Below are 23,468 nucleotides of genomic sequence, written 5' to 3' on the forward strand. Positions count from 1 at the left end.
GGTACTGTCAAAAGTTTGGAAACTTTAAAAAAGTTAAAGACGCTCACCAAGGCTGCATTTATTTGATCAAAATACAGATAAAACAGTAATATTGTGAAATATGATTACAAAATTAAATAACTATTTTATATTTTAAAACATTTAAGAATGTAATTTATCCCTGTGATGACAAAGCTGTATTTTCAGCATCATTACTCCAGTCTTCAGTGTCACATGATCCTTCAGATATCATTCTAATATGATGATTTGCTGCTCAAGAAACATATATTACTATTATTATTATCAATGTTGAAAACTGTTTTTGTGAGTTAACATTAGGCAAATGTTAAGCAGCAAATATACGTTTTTCAACATTGATAACAAATGTTTATTGCTGATAAGTATTTAATCCAGAAATCATCTTTACATCAAATGGAACCGAACCATGAATTTACTTGAAATAAAAGAATCCCAAATACAGAGAAGGGGCTTTGCCTCCTCACGTCTACAGTCCCCCATACAGCATTGATAGCCCCTCCTATATATGTACAGAGGTGAAGTAACAGCAATTGCATGCGCTGGAGTGCTGAAAGGCTCAACCTCTGCGCCCTTCTTCTGTCACGCTAAAATTAATAACCGTTGATTTGTATTTAATGCTCAATTTCCTCTCTATTATTACAGGCAGTGTAGCGATGGGCTTGGTTTGAGACAGAGTTCACATGACAGCCTTTCTCTTTTCCTCGCTCTCTCGCTCTCTCTCTCTTTCTTTCTCCCACTCTCGCTCTTTTTTTGCAGAATACCAAATGGCTTGCACAAATGTTGCATGCATGTCAAACAACATCTCATTACCGAGTCACTTTTGGGGCTATTAGTGTGTGCACGGAAAAATGGGAGAGTGTGTTTTGGGTTTAGTGTTCAAACTTTAAAACAGGAATGAAATATGTCCTTTACACTGCTCAAAATACACTTATGACGTTCGGTTGAGAGAAGTGTGAATATTTTTGGATGATATCTTAGGCTTTGCGCCCACAGTGGAGGGGAAGACCGAAGACGTGGACATTGTGTCTCAGGTCAACAAAACAAAGAGAATCATTACAAGAGTCATTACAAAAGCTGATTGAAATACAAAGCGACATTGTTTTATGGAGATAAATGCCCTAATTTTTCTTCAGATGTTCTCAGAGTTAATGTTTATTCAAATTGGGTGAAACATCACACCTCAAACTATTAAAGGGCCATTCAAGTTTTGTTCTGGATCATATAATTTAGTTGGATTTTTATGGTGTCATTTGTCAAACTTCGTACCTTTCAGTAACACATTTGTCAAAATTTATCAAAGTCAAATGAAAAAAAAAATTCCAAACACATGAAGTTTCACTTCTCGCTCTAAAGAAAATAGGGAGAAATGACACATTGTTTAATCAGGCGTAACGTATTAAAGTGGTGTTGACTGTGATACAGTATCGCAAAAATCACTGACAATTTGGAAAGCCCTGGCTGTCTTCTTAGATTCACATTTATTTTATTTGTATTTAGCTATTTTAATATAGCCAAGTAACAAACCACACTTGATTATCTGGCATAAATCATCTTCGATTACTGAGTGATCATCAGTGACTCTGAGCTTTTCAAAACCAGCAGAGCATGAGAAACCAGTCATGATTTATAGTCACTATTTTAAACTACAAAAGGGTTAAGTGATGAGCTGCCATCATTTGCCATTGCAGAAGGCATATAACCTGTGGTTGCAAAAAAACAAGTATGCTTCAAATTAATTTTATTCAGTATACTTAAGTAAAGTATATTTTTAAGAATACTTTAGTAAGTATACTAATATCAATAGAAGTATACTTGTAAGTATACCGCTTCAATACTACTTGGGGCTAAACTGGCCCCATTTTTAGTTTATGAAAGTATGTGTAACAGTAGTAAACTTTGAGTACACAACTAGTTTATGAACTTATTTCTTTTAAGTTAGACAAACTTAAATTTAACTGAAACTGGGCTGCGATTTATATTTCCCAACATGCTTTGTAAATGGTAAAATTAAGTGTTACATGTTTTTTTGTGTGTGAAAGATTAATGTTAAGTGGGAGATTTAGTAATGTTTAATATTTTGCTATGCTAATTAGAAGAGTTTCTGTTGTGTTGGGATGTTTTAGATGTTACCATCATGTGGAGCATGTGCTTGAGAACAGATATACAGTATGTTAAATGTTTTATATTGCTGTACTCATTCAGCTATTGCTGTTCTATGGAAAGCATTGTTACCAATTAACAAGTTACCATTTTAGCTAGTTAAAGCTTGTTAAGTTTTTGCTACTTAAAATATTTAAGTTGAGTTTACATGATCATTTTAAGTTAAATGTATGAATTAGCTATATTTAAAGTTAAGAGCAATTAAAATGTATGAGTACAAAATAAAATTCTGCCAGTTCTGCTTAATTAAATTTAATTAAATCTGCTTAACTCAAATAATGTGTGTTTTGCCAACTTATTCGGGTTTACAGTGCAGGTGACGGGTACTATCTACACAATACACATAGATGTAAAATATCTTGGAAACAGTAGCCAATCAAGTGTTTTAATTGTATATTTTAATTGTGTTTTAAAAACATATGAATTCAGCACATCAAAATACGTAATAAAAATCACATTTTATCTCTGAGGCAGACGACTTCTAAAAATGTCTTAGACCAGTGTAATATTTAATTGTAATTATTATTGTTTTAAAGTAAATTGTCAGATACCTCATTTTAAATTATGCATTAATAATGATAATAAAGAGCATTTCATTTTTTTTTTTGTAATGCAAATTTTTTTTACAAAGTGCATTTCCACTGTATGTCATTTTATTGGATATTTAAGCTAAATGAGTCGCACCATGTCAAAAAACCTGACTGTTACTTGCTGTTTTAACACATATCTTCACACTTAGATCACACCCTAAATTTCAAGCTATTGTAAGTAATCCACAAGTGTGAAAAGACAGTTTACGCCTCAGTCCTCTTTTGTAGCACACTGCAAGCACTGATAAACATTATGAATAGCATGAACTGAAGTGGCAAATGATATTAGAGTTGCCATTCAAAGGCATCAGTGTCTGATGCGTTCCTATCTCTCGGCCTTCAAAACCCATGCATGCCCTCTTCCTCAACTCCTGCCCTGACTTTAACAGCATAATTAAATTCTCTCAAGCGCATTGCCGTTCATTTTTTCCATACTTTTCTTTAAATTATGCCCTGTACCTGTTAACACCTGACACATTACGGCAATTCCCAACTGTCACTGTTATTCTCTCATCTTGTAACCTGGCTGTTTCAATTACACCACAAACAAATGGCTTGTTTGTCTTTCATTAACATCAGATCAGTCATCTGGCCACGGTTTGCCCATAAACCGAAGCACTAAAGCATGTTCCATCTTATCCTTTCCTGTTTGAGGAAATTTCTCTGTGGCATTCCAGAGTGAAAGGCCCTGGGATGCAGATCGGGACTTTTCATTATTCCTCTTGTCAGGTTCCCCACCTGTGGCAGTCACAACACATTCTATCCTCCCTCCATCTCCCTGACAAAACACTCCCTCTTGTTTTGACAGATGATCCTCAAAACAGCTGCTGCGAGCGAACGAGTTAACATCAGCGAGGAAGAAAAACAGACAAGCAAAAGCCATCTCATAAAGACTGTTGAAAAACTGACTGGCACAGTTATAGCATGATCCATTAAGAGCTCCAAAACAAAAGGTGATGCAAGTCAGTTTGTCAACGGGTGTCTAAATGGCTTGTGGTGAACAGTGATGTAATTGTATGAGCTGCAGAGTATGTGTGAGTGATAGACCTATGCCTTGACTTGTAGTTCTGGAAAAGCAGCTTGGATTGAGAATTACAAAAAAATAATAATAATAATGAAAATCTATGGCAAACACTATAGTAATGCTACCATCTGTGCCATTTTTGATTAATGCAAATTATGCATCTATATATTTTGGCTGATGTTGGGGAACTACTTTAAAACTGTAGCTCGTTAAACTAAATGTTAAATGTCATTTAAAAGTTAAAAATCATTTTCTTGTATATTACATGAACGTAAATAAAAAGTAGAAATATTGACTTGACAAATACCTGAAATAAATGTTTAAATTAAGTACCAAATTATTAAAACTGGAATAAAAATAAATGGAAGCTATATGATTTTTTTTTTAAAAGAGAAATAAAAATGACAAAAGCAAATAAAACCTCAACTAAAATTTAAATAAAAGCTGAAAGCATACAAATAAAAGTTAATTCAAAATATTAATAAATACTAAAATAGCATATAATAATACTAAAATAACACTGCAGTCAAGCTAGCCTATTAAAAAAAGTAGCTATAGCTGCACAGAAGCTATTTGGGGATGAATATTTTTTAAAATGTATAACTATCAAATTATTTTGTATTATTTTAGCAATCAAAGCAATATTACTGGCACAAAACAATATGGCACAATAAGGGTGCCAGGGAAACATTTACAGTAAATACAGTCAATTAAACAAAAATAAAATTAAAACATTGTGATAAACAGAAGCATTTGCTCTTTTAAATGTTTACTATTTCTGATTTAAATGACTCTCCAAATGAACTGATTCAGTAATATGAATTGGACTTCCCAAAGCTACATGAAAGAGAAAGAGACATTTTAGGAGAGCTTGTGATTATTGCCTCAGTTTGATCCAGTTGCAAATTTACGCTACACCACTGCATTGGAAAGAGTAGCGAGTTACTGGAGAAGCTACGCTATTTTAAAAAGAGCTGAGCTATTGTCACGTTACTGAAAATAGTAGTAAAGTTAGCAGCATTGCTACTTTTACTTACTCCCCGATGTCGGTGGTGTGTGCATTGTGAACTGATGACTCTAATTGCAGGGATATTGCAATTGTACAAAAACATCTGGACAGAGCATTATGCAACAAATCTGCTTCCTGCCCAAGAGTACAGGAGCTTTACTAAATTGAAGCATATACTTGACAGGATATCATGCGGCAAATGACAGTACTTTCCTAAATGATGTGTTCCATTACATAGTGATGGGGCTAAACGCCTCTTGGCAAATAAGATTGTCGTGTGAGAGTTATTTTAGAAACTGCACTAATAGCTGTTCTTGTCTTTGATAGCTGTTGGGCAAATGCCAATGTCGTTTCAAGTCTCAAGTTTCTCAAATTTGATGATTGGTTTCCTTACACACAACCTAAGTCATAACCTGCTTGTGTCAGATTAAGGTTAACCAGGAAATGGAATAAATATTACAGAGAGCTTTCTGTTAAAGGTGCACTTCGTATGTTGTCCTCCTTGCAACCTTTATGAAGAAATTGTTCGTATTTTGGAAAAACATTCTGAAACGATGTACACTAAAATTAGATGATGACTTTGTTCTGTATTACTGGCCAAATAAAAGCTACTACTGTGACTCTATAGTTTTATTCTACATGAGGCGGGTTGCCTCATGGGGGCGGCCATTTTGAAATCACATGACCAGGCAAATACTAAATGTATTTTGATACATTTATTAAAAAAGTGCATTGGTAACTGAAACAGTTAGCTTTAGCATGCATGCTATGTGTCAGCAGCCTAAAACGATTACCACATCAGCTATTCCAAAAAAATATTACTGACTGCACCTTTAAATATAATAAAAAAGTGTGTTAAATGTAATAACATTTCACTGTATTTGAGCTGGCCTGTCAAATCCGAGAATCTCTTAAGTCCTTAAGGCTCTGAAGAGCCACTTCATGTTTGTTTAGTCGCACAGTCACAATGTAGATTCGTAGAGGCTCATAAAGAGGGTGGATTGCAGAGCCATGAAGAGCAACTTTTGAAGGTCATCAGTCACCACGCAAAAAAAGAAGTTAGCCAAGCCAACAGAGACTCCACAGTCAAACCATGCCAACTATCGCCATCAAACTCCAGCAAAACACAAACCGTGGGCACGTTTTAGGAGTGTTCTCAGTTGAGATGAGCCTGATGAAGCTATCAAAACAAATGTAACCACTCCTTCATTAGGTGAGGTCTCTGGCATAGTGTTGTTTGAGCAGAGTGGTTACGAGGGTACACTGAGCTTTGTTGCTTGAGTGACGTGACCTTTTGTTGGCCCTCTCTCACAGAGGATACAGTGATTAAGTAATCACCTGTGTACACAACCTTTCCTCACCTTTCCTTCCAGGCACTCTGTCAGAGCTAAAGGGATGACACACAGCCTGCTTTCACACACCCCCTCGGCCTTCTCCATAGGAAACGGATTAACACCACCGACGAATGCTGATGGCAAAAATGTCTTTAGTGCTTTCAGGCAGAGTGCAAGACTGATCATTTCGCAATCATGCATGCAGGGAATGGTGAAGAGTTAAGCTTTTAATGCACCCCGGTACATCATTCCGATTAAAATAAATGCCTTACCGTACTTTAGTGCTGCACTGTTTGTCTTGCACGCTATGGGTAATGAAATATCCACATTTAACTACATGACAAGTATTTAGCTGTTTTGTGTGTGTTTAGAAGGCTAGACTAAAAGAAATATCAGTTTTATGATTGTGCCAAAAATATGTAAAAACGATTCAAAACTAGACACACCTTCTAGACACCTTTTTTATTAATACTATTTCCCACGTTATAGAATAATAAAGTCTTCAAAACTATGACAAATCACAAATGAAGGAATGTGAATTATGTAGCAAACCACACATTTTAGCAGCTGATGCCACCCTGAACAATCTCAATCTTCATTCCTAAACACTTTCTAGTCCATTAAAATGTTTGTGGTCGTAAAAATTTTTATGTTTTTGAAAGAAGTCTCCTGAGTTTACCAAGGCATTTATTGGATCAAAAATACAGTAAAAACTGTAATTCTGTGAAATATTCCTACAATTTCACCTGTTTTCTACTTTAATATATTTTTAAATGTAATTTATTCCTGTGATGGCAAAGCTGAATTTTCAGCATTGTTACTCCAGTCGTCAGTGTCACATGATCCTTCAGAAATCCTTAAATTGCTGTTAAAATATCTTTATCCAACACTATCTCACGACTAATTTGTACGTATTTTACGAGGTGGCTAATTCGTACAAATTCGTACGATTTGTCTTAACCCCAGTGATGGGTAGGTTTAGGGGCGGGGTCACGGGTACAAATATGTACGATTTGGCAAAAATCGTAAGAATTGAATTCGTACGAATGATCTGCCTAGTAAAATACATACGAATTGCTGTGAGATCGGGTTGTTTTATCATGTTTAAACTTCCCAGTATTTTTCTGGAAACAATGATACACTTTTTAGAAACTATTTACACTTTAAATAGAAAACTTACTTTTGATCCATTTAATGCATCTTTGCTAAATAAAAGTCATTTAAAAAATAAATACTCTCTTACTGACCTCAAACTTCTGAACAGTAGTGAGCATATATATACAAAAATAATTTCGTACACTAAAGCTTGAAACAATTTAAAAATCTTCTGTCAAGTATGTCCAATTTTTTGGACTGGAAATGGGTATGATTCAAATCATTTTCCGGGGTTTTTTTTTTTCCGATGACCATTTTAGTCACAAAAAGGTTTATTTTTGTGACCAAAATCCACAGAACATACTGTTGTACATGTTAGAATAAAGAATACTTTCCTCTGGGAAAAATGGTACTGAGGACATATTTTCCAATTATTAGGTAATTTACTGTGCCCAGCTTATTTTTTTACTCCATGTCCATTTGGCAGTAAAAACAGTCATTAGGCCAACAGTAACTGACGTGTCCTTGTCGAGGTTACAAACATTATTTGAACTGCGGTGTCTAGGGAGGTCATTACAGTCATGCTCATTTAATTGTGGGCTTTGTATGTCACTTTTTGCACACTGTAAATCCAACATTACCAGCTTACTCAAACTCGCTCTATTACGTCGAATTTAAAAAAATTCAAGTCAGTTTTTCAATATGCCACGTGCAATTAGGCCATTCGACAGATCCAACTGTGTGATTGGCTTCGTCTACCGTTCGTGTCACGGGCCATTTTTTTTACGATTATCCCAAAAATAAGGCAAAATGTAGGTCTAATAAAAGTCCAGCTGTAACTCCTGTGTGTTGGACCAAGACCCTTTTAATTTCAACAAGCGCTTTGATGGATGCTAGTTTAAATTTCTTTAACACAGGAAATTAGCTTTCATTCTCATTGCATCAGTCGAAAAGTCGCTATTGTGTTGTCTCCAGCCCAAAAGAAAACATTATCACAGTGCGCTTGCTGGTTCACCTTTACTGCACCTCTAACTGCTACCTCACCACCTCCCAACGAGCTGCCAAACTAATACAAAGAGCGCAGCGGTTCGACAGGTCTGCCTCTGTAGCCTGATACGGCACAGGCTTGTCCGAGCTCTCCCAATTGATTCAGTGGCACGCTCCTTGTTTAAAAAAGAGCAAGACATTGGGGGGGTAAGAAGACTTTTAGTTCATTCATTAATCACAGAAGTAAACAGGCCATCCAGTGACACCTGGTGAGGTTAATGCTCGGGACCCTGGAGTAATCACCACCTCCCCCACGCACCGACTCTCCGAGCCACTCACATGAAAGCTTGTGATTATAGAGGAAATGGGAATTAGCAGAAACATTTCGGAAAGGCAGTCTCCAGTCCGTTTGGTAGCGAAGGATGGATCGGCGGGAAAAACGGAGAGGCTGTGGGCTGATTGGAGCCTTCCCTTGAGGGAGCCGAGCGGGGAGAGGCAGGGGGCCAAAGGTCGAGCCTACACCAAATTAGTAGTGTCTGTTATTCGAAACCAAAATAAAGCAGGAGCAGAAGTAAGCGATTTCCCCCCCCTCCGATGCTGGAGTGCTTTCTGGGCTCTTTCTTGAAAATTACCGAGAGGCCACATCGCAATTAGTGGTTTGTTTCTTTTAGACTGAAATATGGCCATAATTCATAGCTTTCAAATCATTTCATTGGAAAGATGTATTGGCTAGCCAGGACTGAAGAAGTAATTGTAACACATGATATGGCAATTTGTTACCCCGGCAGCAAGTACACAAGGCATTTGCATAGCATCGCATTAAACGTGGGAGAGCATATAATTCGTTTCCAGTATGGTGTGTAACAGAAAACTGACTGCGAAAGTTATTACACCTCTTTCATTAAAGAAGTATGAGGCACTAAACTTTGCTATACAGCTTGGCTTGTAATGGCTCCAGTTAGTGTCTCAAGTGTCAAAATATGCTTGGACGTACAGTACATTTCCAGCTTTTTTCCTGTACCTAACACAACGTGACTGCCGGCCAGCTGAAAGCCAAGGTTGCTCGATATTTTGCACGAATATACAAACACGATCCGCTGTTTAGAACCTGTTTAGTACATCGACCATGAAAAATCACTCTCATGTGCGACTGATAAATGTTCAAATGAACGGCATGCCAGGGCTTTGTTTAACTGAGATTTTTAGGGCTAATCCATTTGACATGAATCATTAAGTTCTCTATGCAATAATTACAGCGTCCACGTAAGGTTCCAAAAGTGTGTTTCGATACATAACAGCCTTGCCTTTCCCAGAATGTTGCCTTCACGAGCTTTTGCCAATGAGAAACCAGAGCATCAGCTTTCCAAAGCATGAATAAGAATTCCTGCTCCAACGCTGCCTGTTGCTCATTACGGATTGTAGTATAACTTGGGTATCAAATATAGAGCATGTTTCCATCTCTGTTACATAATGACCTTTACTTTGAGAGCAATCAATCCATTAATAAACAATTTAAAAATCTGATTGCACATGCAGAGGCATAACAAAAGATCTGTTGTTTCAGGTCAGTTAATATGATGTCATTAAACTCTACAGCAACTCAAGAAGTAGTATATTATCCTCTCCAAAACGTTCACGTTTATTAAACAATTAACCCTTGTGTTATGTTGCGGGTCAATTTGACCCGTTTAGATTTTCTAGTTGTTGGAAATACTGGTTAACCTATGTTTTTTTTCTTGATATTTTGTGACTTTTTCTCATTTATCATCATGAACATGCATGCAAAGTTTCAACATGCTGGTGTTTTTTGACATATACAAACAAAATTACTGTTCCTTTCGTGATGTTCGCGGGTCAATTTGACCCGCATATTTTAACGCTCTAAGGCAACTGTCCGGACCCAAAATAATAACATTTCTTGGTTATATTTTGTTATTTTATTTTATTTTATTAAGCTAAAAAAAATGGTTTTCCACACTTATTTCAATACAGAAAAATATTTTGTCAGCCACAGATGGTAAAAATTACCTATCATTTATTTTTTCAAGCTACCTGAAATAATATTAAACCTTTTTTTTTTTCTTGATATTTTGTGACTTTTTCACATTTATCATCATGAACATGCATGCAAAGTTTCAACATGCTGGTGTTTTTTTTTTTACATATACAAACAAAATTACTTACATTTGCGATGTTCGCAGGTCAATTTGACCATCATAGGCAGCTATTCAAAAGCAACTGTACAGACACAAAATAAAAACATTCATTTTATGTATGTCAGGGCATCAACTCCAGTTCTAAAGTGTAAGTGTATCTAAAAGTGCTCTAACCCAAACTAAACACACTTGAAAAAGCTAAATCATGGTGTTCAGAATTAATTGCAAATTACAAATGAAATTTTTTGACAGACACAGATAGTAAAATAAGCTCTCATTTATATATTCAAGATATCTGAAATATATTGAGACTTCGACATAGACAGCAGGAAAAATTAGCTCAGATTAATTGATTAATTGTTCAGTTATGATGTTCTAAGCAAAAAAAAAAAAAAAAAAAAGTAAAAAAAATGTATATGCAAATATATATAAATATAACGTATATTCAAATTTTAAATAGTTTTAAAAAATGGTTAAAAAACATTTTCATTAAATCATATCTTAAGATATATATTTTTTGGAATATTTGACAAATGTTGATATTAAAAGTTTACAGTTTGAACCTGAATCTTTGTTGTTTTTCATAGTGTGATTTTTGAGGAATTGTATTGAATCCAATGCGGGTCAATTTGACCCGGACCATAAGGGGAGTGCACAGAATTCCAACATAACACGAGGGGTTAAGTTAAAAAAATATATTTTTTTATTTTACCTGTATATTGTATTAGAGCTTTTTGCTAAGAAACAAAAACGTATATTTTAATGTAGGCCTATACAAAACAATCATTCTAGCAATAAGACAAACATTACAACTATATTACAGTAGTTTTTATAGGCTACTGAAATCCTCTGAGGTGATTTCCACTGCAGTTGATAACTAATACAACACTATCTGCATCAGTATGAAACAAGAAAGTGCTGATACACGACGTGATACGAATAATATGTGTCAGGATATATCCGACTCAAAATAACAAAACAACGCTTTATTGAACAGTGTCCAAAGAGTAGACAACAAAAGATGAGCAATGCAAGTATAATGCTTCAGTTCTTAGGTTTGTAGGTGAAGATGGGATGACTTCAAATGGTAAGTATATACACACACATCTCTCGGTTGCCTTTAGAGTGAATTAATAACAAACAATGTCTTTGTCTTATGCCCGGTACACATTGTAAGATTTTGGGCTGACAAAAGATGACGAATCGTGGCGATTTCTGCAGTCGTGGCTCCTAAACGATGTTCCTACATCATACAGAGGTTCAAAGACGGCTGCAGTCATTTTCTGACAATGTCAGAAATCTCGCATGATCACTTTGTTTACCACTAGCGCATGCTGATGACATTTTATTCTTCTATAGCCTACCAACTAGCTTCATAGCCTATGATTCAATAGGTGTCATCATAGTACAGTCTAAATACATGTCGTACCCAAGATTATTTGATCCATGTCGCACAGTGTGATTTGTAAAGATAGGATTGCCAAAATCACACAGAGGGATTTCAAATCAGAGGGATTGCCAAAATCACACAGTCTGTAGGAGGCATTACAGGGGTTGCAGGAACGCTGGAGGTGGAGAACAGACAAGATCTTGGACAAATCTCAGAGGGTAAATAACTCAGGTAAGACAGGTAAGTAATCCCATATAGTCGTAGACCAGACAGTGTGTGACTGAGGTGTGTGCTTAAATACTGTGGTGATGAGTGTGCTGATCAGTTGCAGGTGCAGATGATGGCTGAGCATGTGCTGGTGAAAAGCAGAAGGAATGCTGGGAATTGTAGTTTTGAGTGTGAGTGAGGTAGGACTGGTGCACTTGTGACAATATTAAAGTAGCAACTTTTGGTAACACTTTATTTTACAATGTCATAGATACACGTTACATGTAATAACTATAAATTATGCATAATTAGATGCACCTAACTCTAAACCAAACCCTAATCCTACCCTAACCCTATAGTAAGTACATGTAGTTAATTAATATTAGACTACTCTGCACTTAAATGTATAATTACACTGTAACAAGGACACCTTGAAATAAAGTGAAACCCAACTTTTTCACTAACCTGAATGATTGGACTGATTTACAATGTTTCCATAGATTACATGGATGAATAACATTGAACATTAACAAGAAATATCTTGCTGCTGGAAGGAGCGATTAACCATTTGGAATTAAGCATTCCAAAGAGCCGTGTAATAGAGTGCAACAGTCGGGTTCCAGAAATAAAAATCTAATTTGTTTTAATCTCTGTGGGGAACTGATCTTTAACCTTAACTTATAAACCTTTAAAGACAGATCAACTGTGAGCTACGAGGTTGTTAATCAATTGTATGCTTTTGTTAAAACCATTCTACATTATTTCAACATATTTATAAACAATCATGTGAAAGTCCTGATGAAAAACTACATTACCCATGATTCTGCAGAGAAATCTCCACCAATCATAGAATCGCAACAAGCAAATTGCGGTAAAAGAACGCTTTACCTTGGGTTTTGTAGATTTGTTCCCTCATTAAAACCATTAAGTACACAGTCTTGTACCTTGTCAGATTTTCAAATACTTATTTGCGTCCAATCAAAGTTTATAGGCTAATGCTGTGATTCAACTCGCAATTGGCTAGCTTAGTTCATGGATTATAACTCGTAAACAAAGATATTTTTAAAATCCCCATGGGAAAAATACTTTGGTTGCTGAAAAAGTGGGCGGGCACTAGGCCTACTCCATTAGAAAATATCAGGCCGTTGGATGGCGCGATTGACCAATCAGAATCGATTATTCCAGAGAGCCTTTTAAGCAATGAGATGTCTCTACAAAAGATTTGGCAGCGTTGCCTATTGCACATCTGCCTGGCTACATCCCGAGCAGTGATAAATAGCAAACTACACTTAACGTCCTCAATAGAGGTTCACTGAGGGTTTTTTATGTGAAAGTTTACAAGTGCTCGGCAATAAATGAAGCCGCAGGAGCACTTTAAATGACAGAAGAAGTGGATTTAAACATCTGCTCTGCAATACAGATTCCTGAATGCGGCGGAATGAGAGCCGCTCGCTCATCCAACAGTCATTTTGGCATACCTGGATCTGGCCCAGTCAATGAAGACTACACATTCACAAGAGTTACATTACAGGAATTACATTAGCGGCGTGTCATAGAAACTAATTTACACTTTAAAACGGCACTGTGTCTGGCAGCTACATGCAAGATGTTTGGAGAAGGAATGTTTTGCCAAGAGCTCCTGGCAAAAAATGACTGTAGGCCTACTCCGGAATCATTTAAAAATATTTAACGGCACATAGCAAATAGAGCCTACATGCTGTAAATAAACCCGAGGGTTGCAGTGAATGAATACAGGTCAATTAGGAAAAATGAACAGAATCTAGAATAAAAAAAATAAAAAAAAATTGTCCTGTGGTAATCACAATTCAATGTGTTAACATCATGAACTACAAACGCACAACAATTCTTTACAGGATTTATTAATCTATATTAAAGGTAATTCATAAATGTTGTTGATTAATATTTCTTCATAATACATGATATGCTGATTTATACTTGGAATGTTTTAAAAAAAAAGTATAAAATAACAACATAAATAAATGCTGTTAAAGTATTGCCCATTGTTAGCTCCTTATACCCAGTGATATTTACTAATGTTAAAAATTTAAATTTTACTGCCATTGTATTTGTGAGAGTTTGTTATTTAAACACTGTTTTGTTGAAAGAATCTGATTTTGCAAAAATTATGGCTTACATTTTAGGGCCGTCAATATGTTGAAATAATCAGTAAGGAATAATGATTTTTGTCAGTTTCTTTTTAAGGAAATAAAACGAGTATATTATAATGAGTAAGCTTAGTCAGTTTTTGTGGATCTGAGTCGTATATGAACTGTGGGTGATATTTCATACTTGTTTAGCTTTGATGATAATTAAATTCCACCAGACCAAGACTGCAAATGACTCTTGTTAAACGTCCCATCTGGATTTCATTTATAAATAAATTAGCCGTTGGGCTAGAGAATGTTTCAGTAATATTGTCCCCTGAACTGTCAAAACTTTTCATTAGAGAAGCTCATGACGTTACTCGGTAAGCCAGCTTTTCACCCACAGTACTGACTGTTTTAATCAAAAGTGAATAATTGTAATACTTATGCCTTTAATAAAATGAATGATAATGCTAATGATACTATAATATGAGTCAAAATTGATATAATCTCTGGTTGGCATTGATAAAACAAATAATACAAAAAGTTGAGGGACTAAACTCACTGATAAAACCACAACAAGAAGTACAATGTAAATCACAGTTGCTTTGCCCATCCTAAAAAAAAAGGTGTTGAGATGAAGAAGTGCAGGTACCATGATAAGTTATGTACTTAAAAACAAAGCCAAATATATTCCTGGGCCAATTCTCCTCTGTCATTCTCTGGGTAGTCATTTTCCACAGCATTGTTAATCTAAATTCATGGTCATTGTTTATATCATTCCATAACATGGAACAGATTTCATAACAGGTGATTGATTTCATCTAAGAACTATGCTAAAGCTGATTTTCCACTGGCTTGATGGGAATGTTATTGAGGTATATTTGCTTTATCCACTTGGGGAAAAATATTTGAATCGAGAATGTAACTTTGCTCGACTCTTCGTCCTTTGGTGACTTCGGAGGCCGTAACCTCTCCTTGTCCTCCAGTATTTCCCTCGATTCAAGAAAATCACTGATGGCATCGCTACTCGCGGATGAGGTTAAAACAGTTAGCCAGCTATCTGCCTGGCTCATTGAAGAAAGCATACTAACCTTGTACGCTGAATTAGCAAAGGGTTTCTGCATCGATAATCATCAATCTTCCATGGCAGCGGGTGCCTTCGGTGCAGGTCAGAGGCTGCCATGTGCAATCAAGAATGAGCTGGAAGTCTTCAGGGTGCTTGGAGAGACTCTTACCAATCCCAGATGAGAGCTTTACTTTGCCTCGAATTAGCTCATGAGTGTGTTTCCAGCGCACGGCACGCACCTGCAGGCACAAAGGATAAACCACGAGTGCGTTTCAAAGCTTTAGTATGAAACAGAGCAGAACTCGTTGGTCTGAAAGCAACTATTTTTTCACAAAGCCTTTTTCAAACACATTTTCTCAACACCTTGAAGGTGACACAATGCTTAATCACCATCGCTGACATGCTCTTGTCTAAACTCTGTGGTAAAGATAAAATACAAGCCATTTAGCTTCAAAAAGCTGCACAGGGAGGTAATTATATAGAAAGCATATAATGTAACTAATGAGGTGGTAAAATTTTCAAAACAATATTGCACCTCACCTTTTAAAAAAAAATGAAGCTGCTTATCTTAGCAAAGAAAGATACTAGCAAAAAAAAAAAAAAGGGATCTTGACCTTAACTGGTCTAAAAATGCTATGGAAAGGTTGTAGAAACTTCAGTCACGGTAAATTAAGCATTCTGACAATCACAAAAGGCTTCATGTCTTAACTTTAAACATCTGCATGCTCCTCAGCTCAAGTTTTCTCACGTGTTTGAAAAGATAAATAAGTCAGAACATGTCAGATGTTAAGAGAAAATGAACAAAAAAAATAAACTAATTATGCTGTTGTCATACCTTCAGCACAGCAGATAATATGTTGTTGTCTAGCCCTAATTGGTTATTTTCTTTTGATGTAATGTTATCAATGTAGTGTGGCAGTAAGCCTTGATTTGATTTTGTTTTGGCAGCTAAACGCTTTCCAGACCACAGCATGTTGACCTGATGGAACGGTTGCATTTTCCACTTAATTTTTCAATTATTATTTATTAATAATAAAAAGATTTAAATTGTTTAATATTTGTTTTAAATAGTTCTACTACACAAAAAAAGTATATGATCAATAAGACAACAAAGTTATACAAGATTCAACTCATTTTTTAAAGTCGGTTTAATGTAATTTAAGTTGAAATTACTTAAACATCAAGTTGATTGCACTTAAAAATGTGAGGCAGCAACTTTTTTTTAGTTCATAGCTTTTAAGAAAAATTCCAAATAAGATATTTAAACAGTGCTGTCCGTGACATAAAATACGATAAAAAAAATTGTTTATGTTCTCCTTTGTGTTTTATCGCCCTCTTTTTGAGCATCACTGAAGTGACCTGCAGAAACAAATAGTTTAAAAAACACCTCTTTTGGGTTCTGTTTCTACACGTCAAGACCAACAGAAATGGATCTGTGACCCCCTAAACTCAATAACATTGTACAATAAATTCATTTTGGTAGGAAATATGTAGCAGAAATGCAATTAGATCCTTATACATCATCTCCAGAGTAGGTTTATCTAAGGGGAGGACAAGGCTTTTGAAACTGCACTCTTGCTGTGGAAATGTCTTCCAAAGGCTGACACCGTGCAGTCAAATGAAGAAAGATGGTGCTTGTGTGGAGCAAATGGCCCATGACCAAGCTTAAACACCAACTGTGGCATAAAACGAGTTGATAAATGTATCATAAATCTCTCCGACAGAAAACCCAGCGACGTTTCGTTCATATTTCACACTACTTCTTTTTTTTTTTTTACCTCTAACACCAAATAGCCGGTTATTAGCCGACGTGCGCGCCAATTAAAGTAGTTATTGGACGTGTTTACAAAAGTTTTTGTGTGCAGCGGTTCCTTCGGAAAGAGTAATTACTCCAGTTCAAGTGTGATCTGGAAAGCATTTGATTAACAAGCACGATCCCATCCGCTGGAATGAGAGTTACCTTCTGATGCCATGTTCTTCTTGTCGTTCAAAAGCTTTTCTATGGTGTGGAGCATGGGGTAACCCAAAGGGAATGAAACGCAAACATGCAATTAGAGGGAGAGCGAAGGAATGAACAACACAGAATAAAACAACCCACATTAAAAAAATGATTGTATGTAGCAATGCCAGAGGTTATGGTTTTCCCAGGCAATACATCTCGCTATTTTGATAAATCGACAATCGTTGACATTGATTTTCAGTGGAAAAGGTTTTTGTTGTGGTTGCTTACACGGTTTTATCAGAGCTACTATGGATTGTACTGAATTAATCAGCAAGATCAGAGCACTTATGATGCCAACGAAAAGGAAAACGCTTCATTATCATGTGAGGTTGAGCTAAAAGTCCAATCACATTCACAGAAACTTAAAGTGAGTCACAGCATACAGACATGCCAAGTTGGACTTTCTTAGTGGGTGGTCTTTCCTCTGCTTGATGTGGAAACTGAATTAGCACAGAGCCAATTTCGCCCTCGATCTGGAAACATTTTCTACCTTCCAGAACACGCTTAATATAGAGACGTAATAAAACACCTTCGGCCTCTGGCGTGTTGTTTTACCAAATAACATCTAACTGGCCATTACTCCCCATTAAGGCTAATGGTTAGACTAATTATGATAATTCCATAAAAGGTGCTGTGTTTAGCCCAAACTGTGGACGAACATTAACTTAATGACTACGGCTGACCTCTCTCGAATGCTGCTGGGGTGCATGTCTCTGATAGGCTATTAGTCACTAGCATTTTGCATTATCCTGTTTATGTAAAAGCCCCCAAAGAGCTATACAGTCATACTCGTCTAGAGGGTTATCAGATCGTTGCCAATATCGGTTTCAAAATACAAATGAGGTGGATTTGCTCTTTAAGCCGCAGATCTAGCAATTTCAAGTAATGCTTGAAGAAGAAAAAAAAGAAAGGAATATTTACCATGTGTCAACTTGTGTCATTGTAAACGGCAGACTAAATAGGTGTTAGATAAGACTTTCCAAAGACTTACCTCTTTCACTGGATTATGGCGGAAATCCCCTCCACACCCTCTGAGTGGAATCAATACTGGAATGTCAAACACTAAGAAAGCCTAGTCGTGGATACCTTCATGTGAAATAACTTGCTTTCCAAAGAGACAACCGTTGGATTCTGCAGAATATATGTTTTGTCTTATTGCAGAGGCAATGGACACACCGCAGCTCATGAAAGAATGCATTAGGGCCGCTTAAATATTTTTCTTTGCCACTTTCCCTGCGAATTCTTTGAGATCCTTTCAGCAATCAGGAAGATTTCCGTAAAAATGTTGTCATTCTGCCTCGGCTAAACGCTGGAGTCGTGGCACTCTGCGGTATTCTGTTTTCATAAGAGCAGCGGTATCGGCTGTTAAAAGTCAGGGCACAGTATTAATTGTATATACGAGCCGCTGGCAGGCATGCATTGCTGCTGATTAACACTGGGTCTGGAACCAAAGCTGTTGTCCCAGGTGCGCTGTGTTTAGAAAGGGACTGTATCCAAAATGAAATACTTTGCAGAGGAAGTCCATCACAGCCCGTGCGCTGGCGAGCCAGACCACATTTAACCACTTTTGGTGCGCCTCCGCTTCCTCAATTGCATTGTTAAAAGAAGATTTTTAAGAGAATGATCAAGGCCAAGAAAAGATTAAGCCAGATATTCAACGAGGGGTTTTCCTGCCCTGATACAGTCCTATTCTACAGGCCAACACATTCAAAATGGTTTTAAGAATTTCTAAGGATTATGATTAGTTAGTTTCAGTCCTCTAACCTTATATGTTTAGTACAACCAGAGACGCTTTACTGTTTGTATCACTTTGCTTTACTCTGTTTGCAGCAGGCCAGAGACCAGAATATGTGAGCTATGTGAAAGCTGTGTGATTTCAATGGTCCGAAAGCTGAAAAATTCTGCCTTCGGAGGATGAATTCCAAGGCAGGAAGGTATCAAGGCATGTCCGAATCCAATGTTAGCTTCACTTCCTGTCTCCTGAGATCCCTTCATTTGATACATTATTGAAGGCATAGATGTATCCTTTTCTGCCTTTGATATCCCACAATCCTGTGCTTTCCATTCCATGAAAGTTACTAATAAATAAAGATGGCGTCTGAAAGTTGCAGTTAGGGGTCAGTTTCTGTGTAAATGTACATCTATGACCAACATTTTCCACTTTTGACATCAAAGTATAGAGCGTTTCGAAAGCATGTGTAGCCGTCTGCTCTCGCGGTACTTTGAGGACATACACCGATCGCTCTGCACAGCGCAGATTCAAGTCGAACACACCCTTTCTCTCGTTTCTCTCACTAGCGAGCGATGAATGGGAAATGGAAAACCTGGAATGGGAAATGGAACCTGGAATGGAACTCTTCCAGTTCAGTAACATTCAGTTGTATTAAAACAAATCTTAATATCTTACGCAGTGTTGCTTCTCAGGTAAATTTCTCGTTTTAAGAATTTTATTATTATTTTAAATAGAAAAAACTACTTGTAAAGCTTGATGCTTTGGCTTAACTTATTTAAATATTGTTTAAATGCAATATCTCACTCTTAACCATATTAAGTTCCACAGCACAATTGCTTGTGTGAAATTGCTTTAATATACATCTCATTATGGCTCTTTGGTTAATTAAAGGATACATAAAACTTTTAACGTAGCTGGCGACCAACCAGGAACACTAACATAAGCATTATTGCTAATGACTGTCTAAGAATTGGGGGCCACGCCACCGTTCGGTTGCACCATGTGCTGTCTCTGCCTTCAACAGAGCTGCCAGGATCATGGTAAATGGTGTTGATTAGAGCAACACTGGTACTCTGAGCCAAAGCAGCTGTTTTGATTCTGATTGATTGCTGGACGTCGGGAATTAAATAAAATATTCACTTGTCAGGGAGAGTTTGGCTGACTACATGTGTGCTACATTATTACTTTTTTTAAAGCTTCACATCATATCCTTACGGATGTCTAAAGTAATTCTGGCTGTCCAACGTGTGGGAGTTCTGGTGTCGCTCGCTTTCTTGATAAGGCATTATACTTTGCTGGAAACCACAAAGCCAGATTATCTGGCAGTCTGGTGGGTTTTGGAAAAGTTTCTATGTGGGAAAATAATCTAATATAATAACAACAATAATAAAAAATGCAGACTATTATATATAGGCTATATGTGCGTTCACCTCACGTCATAATTACCATAATTATGAGATTTCAACGTGCAAAAAGCATTCACATCCTTGTAGAGCTCGTAAATTGAAAGCTGGGAATATTCTGAGAGCTCCTACTTCTACATGACCGCTGTACCTCCTGACCATTGCAGATTAATTTAGAACGTCACGTGTTGTCATCTCGAAAATTACAGCAATTACAACATGGCGTGAATGCAACATTTATACTACAGGGCTGTTGAATGCCTGAATCTGATTGGTTGACGAAACGTTCTAAGGTTGTGCAACTTGTTTCACGGCTTTCCAAAGCACGGCTAAAGTAGTTCCAGGCAGGTCTTGAGTGCATTACTTCGCCAAACGATTTCAGTTATTTCAAAGGTCCTTACAGCCTTCAGCAGCAAAAGAACCAAACCCCACAATGACACTGACCAAGAAAATAAATATAGTAAACAATAGGATAAAAATTACATTATTTCCGTTATTTTGCCACAAAAGAACCTTTTATTATGTACAGGATTCAAGCACATGCTCTTTCTCTCTCCCCCTCAAACATACACACACAGTCGCACAGAAACGTGTTATCAGCGCTGATCTGATGATTTTATCAGTAAAATAGTTTAACAACTTAAAAGCTACATGACATTTCTCACTAGCGATGTAATAACGGCACTGCTCTTGAAGCAGAGAAACTTAGTTTGGCTATTAGTAGATGCTGCTGTCGAACACTGTTAAAAACGCAGGACTCAGGTAATTCATACATGCTAAATCTCTCTCTCTCTCTCTCTCTCTCTAATAATAACTGCATTAGTCTGCTATCAATGGCTCAAGCCCGTTACTAGCTCTAAAATTACGTTTTGGAATTAGCAACGGAGGCTTTGGTTAGATGCCTAAGAAATTAGTCCCACACCCAAAAGCGTTTAAGGACAAAAACATGACAAATGTCTTGAAATACAAGATATTGCTTAAACTGAAATTATGAGTTTGTTTGAGAGCATAGGACCGTGACAACCGCAGCCTGCAGTCAATGAATTTACATGCCTATATCTGACTTTATTAGTCCATAAAGGAGGGCATCTGCAGCTCTTTACAATCAAATGGACTGTATACTCAGTGTCAGGTTGCTTGATGAAGTGGCAGGGAGTTCTGGCTGTCAGTCTAGGAACTGCAGCACATTATTACTTCAGCAGTACCGCACATAGAGTAATTAATGTCCATACATGCTCCTGTTTCCTCCCGTCTCCTGGCCCCACGCTCCACTGTTGAAACATGAATGACTCTCTAAGGGGTCACAGAGCGTGTTTTTACAAACTACCCTTCCTCTCTTGGCACAGTTTAATTTACATGTCATCTGCAGAGATGAACACCACCGACACTGTGAATGTCCGTTTAGGTCCAAGAGTCCACTGATGAGCCAGTGACTAATACATTTGGAACAAAAGAATAAGAGAAAATCGGCATAAAGCAGGGCATATATGCATATATGTGTGTGCAGGTTCTATAAACAGGAATATTAGTTGTATTGGGTTTTGTTTCTTTATAATAATACACCAAGGAATGTGTAAAGTTGCCAAATATCTTTGGCATAATAGCAGACAATGCATGTAAATTGAATGTATAACTTAATTAAGTCAGATACAAATAAGCTGGAAGTACACAAAGGTCAATATTACACCTGGGCTGTACAATTGTCATTAAAACTGAAAACTGCCTATAATATGAATTCATATTTTGTATTCATATTTTTGTTAATAAAAAAAAAACATCCTCAAATGGAAGTCATGTCATATCAGATTTTAAAGCTAAGATTAATAGTGACATAAGACTATTTAAATACATATTTTAATAAACCTGAAAAAGATGCTTAAAGTGAAATACATAAATAAATACATAAATAAATTTATTATTAATAGTTATGGCAAAGCAGAGTTGCCCTCTGTGCATTCTGAATGTCATTTTCAGCAGATAATACACAGAATAAACATTTCTGATGACCTAAAGGAGGCCATCACATTCATAAAAACAGGGCAATGAGTGAAATTATGCAATATTGCTAATAAATCAAGCCCAAAAACAATACAAAACCATGTGTAATTTCTGAAGGAGAGAAGACAGCTTAAAATTATGCATGATTTAGTAAATAAAATTGATAACACAAACTGATAATGACATTTTTCCTGCTATGATCACAACAGATTTAAAAAAAATAAATATCCACATTTAAATATTCACGAATCGTCACTGTAATTTTGGAGGTACATGACTGAATTTGGCTATTTGTACATTCATTTGACAAATGTGTAACAATATGTTATGTATAACTGAACATTCTCAAGTTTTAAAAATGTTATTTCTTGGTTATGCGAACGTTAAGGGAACATTCCACTTGGTAATAGTGGTAACATTTAAAAAATGTTTCAGAACATTCCATGAACAATGTATAAAAAAACGTTTTTGTGCTAACATTTAAGAACATTATTAAAGACCAAATAACTTTGAACAGACATTCTATTAATGTTACTAGAAGAAAGTTTATTCATAACTTTAAGAGAACCTTGGGTAACACTTTACAATAAGGTTTCATTAGTTAACTAGTTAACATGAACTAATAATGAACTGCACTTCTACAGCATTTATTAATCTTTGTTAATGATAATTTCAACATTACTAATACATTATTAAAATCAAAAGTTGTATTTGTAAACATTAGTTAATGCACTGTGAAGAAACATGAACAAACAATGCATTTGTATTAACTAACGTTAACAAAGATGAACAAAGACAGTAACAAATGTATCGCTCATGGTTAATTCATGTTTGTTAATACAGTATTACCTAATATTAACAAATGAAACCATATTGTAGTGTTAACGAAACTTGCAAGAACGTTAAAGTTCTGAAAATGTTCCCTTTTAGCTGGCAAGTTACTGCGCTAAAGATTTCTGTCATGGCTTACAATAGTAAGGAAAGATCTTCTGAACATGTTCTCTATTAGTGAAAACATAAAGGATGAGGTTTTAAACTATGTGTGTGTTGGGAGAAAAAGAGTGCCATGTGCAGTAACCTGAGCATAGATGTGTATTGCGTGTGTGTGTGTGTATGTGTGTGTACGCTTGGGGGAAGGAGCACATCTGAGAGCAATCCCCTCATGTGACAAAATGCAGACATAACAGTC

At 36.3% G+C, this 23,468-nt stretch overlaps 1 protein-coding gene and 1 long non-coding RNA gene across 2 annotated transcripts in view; one reads left to right on the forward strand and one right to left on the reverse strand.

Annotated features, from left to right (window-relative positions):
• The window catches only part of alpl (alkaline phosphatase, biomineralization associated), a 343,644-nt gene that overhangs the window by 129,004 nt on the left and 191,172 nt on the right, over positions 1-23,468 (forward strand). The window lies entirely within an intron of this gene.
• The window catches only part of LOC307150318, a 33,892-nt gene that overhangs the window by 2,927 nt on the left and 7,497 nt on the right, over positions 1-23,468 (reverse strand). The window contains exon 2 of the long non-coding RNA XR_013819679.1: positions 15,170-15,383. This is a non-coding gene — a long non-coding RNA (uncharacterized lncRNA). The remainder of the gene's footprint in view (positions 1-15,169; positions 15,384-23,468) is intronic.

The sequence above is a fragment of the Squalius cephalus genome (genome assembly GCF_949319135.1).
Source record: "Squalius cephalus genome assembly, chromosome: 22".
Lineage (NCBI taxonomy): Eukaryota > Metazoa > Chordata > Actinopteri > Cypriniformes > Leuciscidae > Squalius > Squalius cephalus.